General features: G+C 40.1%; 1 pseudogene; it reads right to left on the bottom strand.

Moving 5' to 3' along the window:
- LOC101330770 (large ribosomal subunit protein uL15-like) overlaps positions 1–11,086 on the bottom strand; it is a 108,910-nt pseudogene extending 97,824 nt beyond the window's left edge.
- Between the last annotated feature and the right edge of the window lie 255 nt (positions 11,087–11,341).

Raw genomic sequence — 11,341 nt, forward strand, 5'->3', positions numbered from 1 at the left:
AGTTCTCCTTGGCACTCAAAAACAATTTAATAAAAAGAAATACAATCTAATGCCAGACCCCAGACTAATTAAACTGGAACCTCTGGGGATTCTCCCAGGCATCTGCATTTTTCAAAGCTCCTCAGGTGATTTCAATGTGAAATCAGGGCGGAGCATCCCTCACTAAATTGACAGAGTTGAATAGACATAATTTGCTCCCTTGAGAAAGTAAGCAATCATGTAAATAAATATATGTGATGTAAGACATTATATGGCACTCATGGTAATGCACACAAGGGATCGTGTTTGGGGAGAGAACGAATAGACTAATTTTCCTTGGGAGGATCAGGGGATACTTCATGGGGGAGATGATGTCAGAATGATTTTGAAGATGACAAAGGATTTTGCCAAGTTGGCAAGCAGGGAAGAAGATTGGAGGGGGGAAGGGAGCTCACATGCTGTGCATGCAGGTAGAGAAAAGTTAAGAAGATGCTGGAGATTTCCGACCCATAACATAACTATCAGATATGGAACAATTTGTGCAGTGCTCTCAACACCCAACCCGGAAGCTGCTCCTGACTGCTGAGAAATCAGTGGCTGGGAAAATTCCCCTTTCTCTTCAGTGGAACCTGTAGTGTGAGAGCCTAGAGCTGGAAGGCAGTGCTTGTGCAGAGATATCCTTCCACAGACTAAGGGGTGACAGGGAGGACATTGAATGACATCCAACTTTTTGTGCTGTTAAATTTTTAAAGCAATTTTTAGCATTTAATGAAAACCATGTGGCTTCAAGCCACCAGGATATCAGACCCCTCTTCCTGCCCTTAATCTTCTCCCTGGCTCATCTGCTGAAGAATTTGACCTTCATGATGACAGGCAGCTTTAGGAGCTTCTCTTCTCCAGAACGTTTTAGTAGCATGATCGTATCACATCCGTGATGGGGGTGTCTCCAGTCTCGGTTTTGGAAGCATTTACCCATGTCTGCTCACTGACCAAGGTCCATAATTTAGTGAGGTTGACAGTGGGGCAGAAGTTCTGGTTCCTCTTTAAGTGGTTATGCCTCATACGAACCTTGTCAAAGTAACCTAGGTAGTGTTTGCCTAAGTTGATCGTATGGTGATGCCTGCCCCTAGCATGACCCCCGCTTCCCCAGTGCTTCTGGTTCTTGCTCATGTGGCCATCACCATGGCTCCCATGGTCCTGAATTTTATGGTTCTTCCTTAGTTTGGATGGTAGGTCAGTGACCCAGACAAATGAGATGTTAATATTTTTGAAGTTGCAACCTTTTCATGAGTGGATGCTGTAGCTAATAGAAACAAAAACTGGTTACAGAGATAAAATTTATGAAGTCTTGGTACTTGGTGCAAATTTTGAAGACGTGGTATGAATTTTGGCAGTGACATTCACGTTTGGAAATACTGCTTGAGGTCAACACCAATCAAGCCGCATACCCATTGCCAGCTGAGTTGTGACCAGGCTTATCCATCATGTGACGTCTTGTCAATTACCACGTCATTGCCCCTAACAATGCTACAACTAAAGCTACAACCACAACAATTTAAAAAACATTTTGAGGGCTTACTATGCCCTAAATGTGTTAACTATTTTAAGAAATCTTTGATTATGTTTTGCCACCTATACTCCATTTATTTTATTCTTAATATTCATCAAATGTTTTACTTGCACATGTGTTTACTCATAACAAGGGTAATATTTTGAAAAATTTAAGGAGATACTTTTCTCCTTTTTGTGGTAAATCATGTTCTTCCAATACAGTTTTAATTTTTTTAATTTATTTTATTAAAGTATATTTGATTTACAATGTTGTGGTAATTTCTGCTCTACAGCAAAGTGATTCAGTTATACATGTATATATATACATTCTTTTTCTTTTTCTTTTCCTTTATGGTTTATCACAGGATGTTGAATATAACTTCCTGTGCTATACAGTAGGATCTTGTTATTTATCCATTCTATATGTAATAGTTTGCAACTGCTAATCTCAATCCTTCCCTCCCCCATCTCCCCTCCCCCTTGGCAACCACAAGTCTGTTCTCTATGTCTGTGAGTCTGTTTCCTTCCAACACAGCTTTAGAATAAGAAGGAAGAAAGATGCCACCTCGGGGAAGAGAAGAGTGCAGAATAGGGAACATCGTTGTGAAAGATGAAGAAGTAGCTGAAGGCCCATTCCTGCTGCTTCAGATGGCGTGGGAAGAAACAAGTTAGCAGCTCAATGAAGCAGGCGGTGAAATACGTGTATCTTTATCAAGCTCTTTGGGCTGCAGTACAGGCAGGGGAAACCAGCTAGATAGATTGAGGGGGAGATGAAGGCAGAAGAGGATTTTTTTCTTTTTCTGCTTCCTATTTGGGATCCGAGAGGAGAAGGATTTATGAGGTGTCCCCCACGTTAACACGGGGTGGCCACTTCAGAGCCAACTCAGATGCACGCTGTAGTTAGGGGAAGAGTTAGCCTGAGACAGCATCTTAAGCCTCCCTTGGCTCTTGTAGGGACTGGAAAAAGCCACAATTGTTTCTGAATTACTGAAGGACCAGGATGTTAGCTGAGAATGACTAGAAAGCTTGCCTGCTCCAGAAGCAAAGTGATTTATGGTAGGATGCTGCAGGGGGGGCCACCTGGCCTGGGGAACGAAAGGGAGTGGTCAACCACACAGGGATGTGCAGAGGCAGGGAGAGACCCATCACAGGCCCTGACTGGGTTGGGAGAGCAGAGATCTTAAGTTTACCTATCATGGGCTTCCACATGGTCCACTGCCAAGCAGGGTGCCCAGAAACTGGACAGCAAAGGACAACACCGTGGAGACCAGAGGAGCCTGGATTCAGTAGATGGGCCTGGGTGGGTGGATGTGAGGCCCCTTCTGTTCCTGCCACCACAGTGCCGTGTTCTCCTGCCTCCTTGATCCCCATCCAGTGCTCAATGGAGAATAAGTGTAAGGAGGAGGGGAGGAAATTGGAAACACTGGGGAGAACCTAACTTACCTTAAGAGATTGTTTGAAGTATTGCATCACACTGTGTTAACTTGATTAAACTAACTTCAGGTTTTCCCCACGACCACTCGAGGTAAGGATTTGTGAGGATTATCAGGTTAATTTAGGAAATATAAATGGTGCATTTTCTTTGAAATCTCAGTATAATGTACAAATTTGTGATCCAACTATCCTAGTTTCCAGGACTGCCGCAACAAATCACCACCAACTGGGTGGCTTGAAATAACAGAAATGTATACTCTCATAGTTCAGGAGGCAAGAAATCGGAAATCAAGGTCTCAGCAGTGTTGGTTCCTCTTGGAGCCTCTGAAGGAGCTTCTCGTGGTTGCCGACAGTCCTGGGTATTTCTTGGCATATAGACTCATCACAAGAACTCTGTCTCCGTCTTCACATGGCTTCTCCTCTGTGTGTCTCTGTGTCTCTTCTTCTTTTCTTACTAAAGATACCAGTTATTGGATTTAGGACCCACCCTAATCCAGTATGACCTCATCTTAACTAACTACATTTGCAAAGACTCTCTTTCCAAACATTCTGAGGTTCTGGGTGGGTGTGAGTACTTGGGGACACCATTCAACCCAGTACACCAACAATACTTATTTATTTCTCCCTCACTACCCTGTAAGCTCTAGGAGGGCAGTGACCAGACTGGTTTTATGGATCGTATTGGCACCTCACACAGAGTGTGTTCCCATCATGTTTTTATGGATTAAATGAAAGAATGGATGCACTCCATCAGTTACGATGTTTTCTCCTTTCCTCTAATCCTTCCACCCATCTCAGTGGTACATCTTTAGTCCATCTGGGGTCAGACTAGTCTTCTGTTCCCATTACCCAGGACCTCCATCCCCACCTTTTTCTAGCCCTTGCAGGAGGTTTCTCCAACAATATGGCTTTGATCTATGAGCAAGTCCCCAAAACTTGTTCCCCTCGGCTTTTAAGTAGAGGGTGATTCCTGAATCTTATCCTTTCTGCCTCTTCTGGCATTTGTTGAGCAAGAGAGGTGTCCTGCCTCTGTGCAAATACAGAGCGTATTTATTTCTCGCCTTGCAAGTCTGGGAGAGGCCAAAGCCCTGTCTCCCCCGTCCACCCCTCCTGACGCTCCATTAGCTCTGCTGTTTATCTGAGTTGAGGATTAGCCTGGGCGAGACACCTCCTCTGCAGGAGGGAGGGTCCCCATGCAGAATTTTGGAAGGCTTTTGATCAGCCTGCCACGGAATTAGGAGATAAAATAAGCAACTGATGAAAAATGGGAAAAAATTTAGGTTATTCAGGCAATTACAGGCATTGTGCCTCATCTGTGGTAAAACAATTATTACTTCTATGGCTTATTTAGCTGTATGCTTGCAACAAAAGGGATTACCTGGGCAGGCTTGGTCAAATATTTAGGACCTGTAGACTAAATTCAGTGTAATGACCAGGTGACAAAACTGCTCTCAAAGCCCTGGGAACCTGCATTTTCCCTGTTACAACTGCATTCCAAACGGAGATCTAAGTGTGGTCAAAATTGAATCCCTCTCCCATCCTCCACTCTGCCAGCCTACTCTAATGCACCTCTCTGTAAAATGCTCTTACCTTTGCTTACTGGCAGTGAAACTGGAGGTTCAAACCCAGGCTGTGGAGTCAAACGGACCCAACTCTACTCTTAGTTGTGTTTTTAACTAGTGTTCTCAGCCCTGCTTGCATGTTAGAATTACCTGGGGAGCTTAAAAATCCTGATACACAAGCCCCACCCTACACCAATGAAATCACAATCTTTGGGGGTGGGACCCAGGCATCAATATTTCTTAAAACTCCCCGGGCAATGACAAAGCGCATTTACATTTCAGAACCAGGGACCTCAGGCAAATCATTTGTCTTTCTAAGTCTCAGTTTGCTCTTCCGTAAATAGAGGTAACATATTCTCATAGAGTTTTTTCGAGGATTAAATGACAGTGTGTGAAACATGCTTAGTACAGTGCTTGGCACTAAATAACCTCTCAATACATGATAGCTATTTTTATTATGTTTAGTCTTGTATTTTTCTCAAATGGATTCTTATGTCTTATTTCCAAAATAAGATGGGAAGTTCTTCTCTAGACTATTATATTTTGTTTTTAATTAACTAATTAACAATTATTTATTATGGTACATCTCTGTATTGAGTACTGTAGGGAAGAGGATTTAAAAATAGTAAAGACAAGGCTTCTTATCTCCAAGAGCTCAACATGTAATGGAGAAAGGTGACGTCATGTACCTGGCTCTAATTCAAAGTACACTCCATGATAAGCATGTTAATGTAAGTACCCAGGATGTGCAATGCAGGAGAGTGTAGTTTATTCTGGTTGGGGTACTTGGAAGACTCCTTAGAGAAAGTAGAGCCTGAACTAACTGGACTTTGTAGAATGAGTAAGTCTGAAATGGACATCTCAGTGCTGGGCAAAGAGCCTGCATAGAGAATAGCTTTTACAAAGACAAAAAGGATGAAGAACATTGAATTTTTTCCCAGAAAAGCAAGTGGTTCATGTCTCAAGAGTGCATTTGGGAAGGAAACACAATGGGAGAAAAGAACATAAAGGCAGGTAGAAGCAATTGATGGAGGACTTGGAAATCCAAGTGAAGGAGTTTGGACTTTTTTGTCTGTTTTAATAGTTGGGAGCACAGGTTGTTGTTATGACCTTCTTGCTAGTTGGGGTTGAGTTGTGAAAATAAAGAACAATCCCATTTATTGCATCACATGAGACCTAATCACATCAGGCCCATTAGCATCAAGCCTGGTACAAAAGAGTATATGTTTCCCAAAATGTGTGTAGGACAGACACTGGTCAAAATGTGGTCCATTGCCCAGCGACATCAGCATCACCTGGGGGCTTGTTAGAAGAACAGTCTTGGATCCTATCCCAGACCTGTTAAGGCTAAATCTGAATTTTAACAAGATCCGCAGTGATTGATGTGCACATTAACATTTGAGAAGCAATGGACTAGCCTCTTCTCTTTGCAACATCTTTCCCAATCTCCATCCAGTTGAACACTTCTCTCATCACCATAACAACTTGTATCCCATAATAGTCAATAAGGATGTTAGCAGAAAGGAGCAAGTTGGCAAATATAACCTTTACCCCCAATTTAGAAATGTTTTGTTTCTAGGAGTTTCTTGTAGTAATACCAATTTCTTCTTTTGGGTACTCCTCGCATTTTAACATACAATATTTACTTATTAATGCCGGAAAAGTCACCAGTAGATCTGGGTATTCTTGCCACCAGTGATCCCATTCAGATGCACACATGCATTTTCCAAAGTCTAGCAAAAATACTAAGAGTACATAAATCTTAAGAATTGTGTCCTCTGATTGCCTGATATCTTGATTGCCAACAGAGAGTATTTAAGTTATTCTCTATTACTAAGAGTTGCATAAATAAGTTTCCTGGGGTAAAATTACTATGGGAAATATCATATATTTTCTTTCCTCTCTTTGATATTTATAATGTATGCTAACATATTTAAGATTCTACAGTATCCTATAGGAAATGTCTGCTTAATTTACTGTTCCCTCTATGTTTCACCACAGAACACATTTAATGAATGCATTAATCTCTCATAGAGCACAGTTAGAGAAATTCTGCTCTAGGAAAGAAAGGGATGAACAATGTCAGGAGGCATAAAATTAACCATTAGAAATGCACTATTCACAGAGGAAAAAGGTGGAGAGGAAACTGTGCAAAGATAAACTTTAAATCCATTGGCCTCAGACTTCTGCCCTGTAAGAAGGTACTCAGTCCAGATCAATTCTAATGGACTGAATACTGTTTTAAGCCTCTCCATATTTCAGAATACATTCTCAGTAAATGGAAAAAATATTAGCCAATTTCACAGTTAAAACCATATAAAACTTCTGGGAAGGGGCAAGGGCTTTGGTATCAGACATATCTGTGACCCTGGGTGAGTTCTTCACTTGTATGAGTCTTAGTTTTCTCATCTCTAAAATGGGAACACTCATTTCCACATAACAGATCTTTGTATTACTATATTTGCTTTAAACAGTCAATTTAGTCTTAAATAAATTTAAAATATAAGAAAAAATCATACATGTAGTTACCATTTCTATTTTTCTTCATTTTTTCATGTAGCTCCAGATTTCCATCTGGAATCATTTTTCTTCTGCCTGAAGGAATTCATTTAACATTTCTTCTAGTGCCAATTTGCCACTACTGAATTATTTACATTTTGTATGTCTGAGAAATTCTTTATTTCGCCTTCATTTTTGAAAGATATTCTCATCGGGTATAGAATCCTAGGTTGACAGCTTTTTTCCCAGTACTTTAAAGATACTGCTGCACTGTTGTCTTGCTTGCATTGTTGCTAATGAGAAGGTTACTATCATTCACATCTTTGTTCCTGTGTATGTAATGTGTCTTATTTCTCTGGCTACTTTTATGATTTTTCTCTTTATCACTGGTTTTAAGCAATTACATTATGATGTGTCTTGGTACCTTTTCTTCATGTTTCTTGTGATTAGATTTGTTGAGCTTTTTAGCTCACTGGGTTTATAGTTTTCCTTTTGTTTATAAAATTTTGGTAATTATTTCTTCAAGTATATTTTTCTGCTCCCCACTCTTTGCGGTCTCTAACTACACATATATTAGGCCAATGGAAGTTGATTACTGCTCACGGATGCTCTGTTTATTTTTTTTTAATTTTTTTAAATTTTGGTTTTTGTTTGTTTTAATTAATTTTACTTATTTATTTATTTTGATTGTGTTCAGTCTTCGTTGTTGCGCACAGCTTTCTCTAGTTGCAGTGAGCGGGGGCTACTCTTCATTGCGGTGCATGGGCTTTTCATTGCGGTGGTTTCTTTTGTTGCAGAGCAATGGGCACTAGGTACACAGGCTTCAGTAGTTGTGGCATGTGAGCTCAGTAGTTGTGGCTCACGGGCTCTAGAGCGCAGGCTCAGTAGTTCTGGCGCACAGGCTTAGTTGCTCCACAGCATGTGGGATCTTCCCAGACCAGGGCTTGAACCCATGTCCCCTCCGTTGGCGGGCAGATTCTTAACCACTGCACCACCAGGGAAGTCCTGATGCTCTGTTTTATTTTATTTTTTTGCTTGTCACTTTGGAAGATTTCTATTGCTATGTCTTCAAATTCACAAATCTTCTTTTGCAATGTCTAATTTTCTGTTGATCTCCTCCAGTGTAATTTTCATCTCTGGAAGTTTAATTTAGGTCTTTTATGTGTCTTCCATGTCTTTACTTAAGGTGCTCAATTTTTCTTCTACATTCTTGAACATATGGGATACAGTTATAAGAACTGTTTTAATACCCTTGTCTAATTGATTCTATCATATATGTCATATCTGGGTATGTTTTGATTATTTTTTTATTCTACTAGTTGTGGATCCTATTTTCTGGCATCCTTGAATGCCTGGTAAGTTTTGTTTAGATACTAGACATTGTGATTTTAGCTTGTTGGGTGTTAGATAAGTTTGTATTTCCATAAATATTCTTGAGCTTTGTCTTGGGATGCAGTTAAGTTACTTGGGAACATTTTGATCCTTTTGAGGTTGCCTTTCAGCTTTGTTAGGGGAGACCAGAGCGGCCTTTAGTCTATGGCTAATTTTGCCCCACTACCAAGGCAATATCTTTCTGAGTACTTGACCCAATACCCTGTACAAACTGTGAGTTTTTCCACTTTGGTTGGCAGAAATAGGAACTTGCCCTGGCTTTTTGTGAGCTCTGGGGATTATTACTTCTGCTGCTTTCAGGTGATTCTTTCCCTAGACTTTGGTAGTTTTCTCACCTAATGTGCTGACCAGTAGTGAGCCTAGGACTTGAGAGGGATCTTCTTCAGACCTCTCTCTCTCTTTCTCTCTCTCTGTCTCTCTCCTCCACTACTCTTCTCTGTGAACTCCCTAATCACTTTGGTCTCTGTGAATTTCCATCTCCTTCTCAGCTCAGAGACATCACTGGACTTTGCCTGAGTTTCCCCTCCTTACACTGTGGCCTGAAAATTCTCTTCAGTAATAAGTTTGGACAATCCGTGGGACTTATATGAGTTGGTTCCTTTATTTCAGGGATCACTGCATTGCACTGCCTGATGTCCAGTATCTGAAAACAGATGTTTGACTTATTGCACCCAGTTTTTTAGGTGTTCTAAGTAGGAAGATAAATCTGTTCCCTGTCACTTCACCTTGCTTGCAAGCCAAAGATTCTATATATAAAAAATTCTGAATGCAGGCAGACAATAGATAAATAATATCCATTTACTTCTCATTATGTTATAATTTGTGATGGTAAACTGAGGTTTCTTTCATTTATTCTAGACATTTCTGCTTCTTTGTTCAAAATAATATTTTGACTATCACAACTTTGTGTGAATTCCACATGTTAGCCATAGGGTCTCATATCAGTGGCTAATTTCCCCAAAAGATTTACAGCGAACTACAAGGGTCAGATTTCAGCTAATAAATGACTTGTTATTTTGCTGTTACTACAATCTGGGCTATCGTTAATTGATTTATTAGTAGTTAGTCTCAATTTATGAACATTAGCCAAAGTTTTGTCTTTAGCCAAGACATGTTACTGATGTAGTTGTGTACCCCCAAAAGGAACCATGTGCTAAATTTTGCAGATATCCATGCCTGGTGAAAATCTAATTGACCTAATCAGGCAGAGACAAATGTCACCTAGTGGCTGCTTCACAAATTGCAGGCATAGATCTAATATGTATTAATGGGACCTACTACAATACCTAGTTCCCAGGCTAAAGCACAAGGGTCCTTGACTGGAGAGATGGTAACAGCTACACTATTGTTTTATCACAAAACCTCAACTGAGAATCTGCATTTGTCAACAGTCAATCTATACAGAGTAACTATAGGGTCATTTATCGTTGTTTCTTTGGGCTGAAATGATAAAATGTAAAAATAATGACTACTATTTGATAAACAAATACTGTATTCAAGTCATCACTTCTAGGCCTCAAAACAACCGTGCAAAAAAAGCAGAAGTGAGAAAACTTCACTGTTCTGAATACAATGTGCCTGTCACCACTGTTCTGAATACAATGTGCCTGTCACATTGTGCTTGTCTGCTTATCATGAACTGGTAAGAAAGTCTATTTAGTACTTACAGTTTTGTTTGACTGATAAGATTATGGGAATGAATAAATTATTACCACATCAGTACAGTTTGTCAACATGATATAGTAAAATGGTTATGGTCTTTGGAATCAGACAGAAATGGATTCATATCTCAGCTCACTAATTAGTTTTGTGATCCTGGGAAATTTATGTAACTTATATGAATGAGTCTCCGATTCTTTAGTATCAGTAAAGTAAATAATTAGTAAATAATAACAAGATTCAGCATGATTTGGGCACTTAATATGTGCCAGCCGTCACAGTAAGGTGAAGTCAGGATGATTATTATCCTCATTTTACAGGTGAGGAAAATGAAGCTTAGAGAGGTCGCTTTCCCTAAATCACATGGATAATAAATGAAGAGCTAGGATTTGAACCCTGACTCACAACAGTATGATGCAAAAATAAGGCAAAACAACACCTATGTTAAAAAGTCATTGGTGAGGATTAAATGTCATGACGTGTGTTCCTAAAACATGGTGATTCTTCAATAAGTGGTACTTTCCTTTTCTTCACTGTGATTTCTTAAACAAGGATTCCATAGGGGAAGATCTAATAATTTTAAAAAGTAGTTCTTGGTGGTGAGAATACTTGAGATCAATGGGCAAATTCAAATGCAGACAATGAAGGAAACTTTTAGGATATCTTAGGAATAATATTAATTTACTTTATGTGGGCCCCATGCCTGAGGATATGCTCAGATCATGTTCACAGCAGTAAATGAGGCAGGCACAACCTTCATCATTGCTATCGAGACTTGTGGAGGTTATGTCTACTTTATTCAAGTTCATCCAGTAAGGACTGGGGAACAGAGGCAGTTTGAGTCCAGACAGTCCAAATCCAGAGTTCCAGTTCTAACCACTAAACCATACTGCCTCTTCATAGCTCTTACACGTGGTTTTCAACCAGCGTTTTTGCGTTTCTGACTGGTACCAGCTATCGGCTTGCTCCAGGATCATCACAGTCATCCAAGAAGATTCTATCCCACTCATGGAGTCAACGTGCCATTTAAAGTTAACATGGCAAGTTCAGAACAGGTTATGCAAATATTTCTACTTCACTTTCCATTGTGTAATTACCCTCTTGCCACGGCCTGATTTCAAATTCCTGTTCATGAAAGCCAGTTTGGAGCCAAGCAGGGCTGAATGCATGAAATCCTAGAAATCATGTGAGAAATCCCTTTTCTTCCCAGGTTTACTGCAATTAAATCCTTGATAATGAATTGCTCATCAGTTCTGCCAGCATTG

Source organism: Tursiops truncatus, chromosome 15 (assembly GCF_011762595.2).
Source record: "Tursiops truncatus isolate mTurTru1 chromosome 15, mTurTru1.mat.Y, whole genome shotgun sequence".
Classification (NCBI taxonomy): Eukaryota; Metazoa; Chordata; class Mammalia; order Artiodactyla; family Delphinidae; genus Tursiops; species Tursiops truncatus.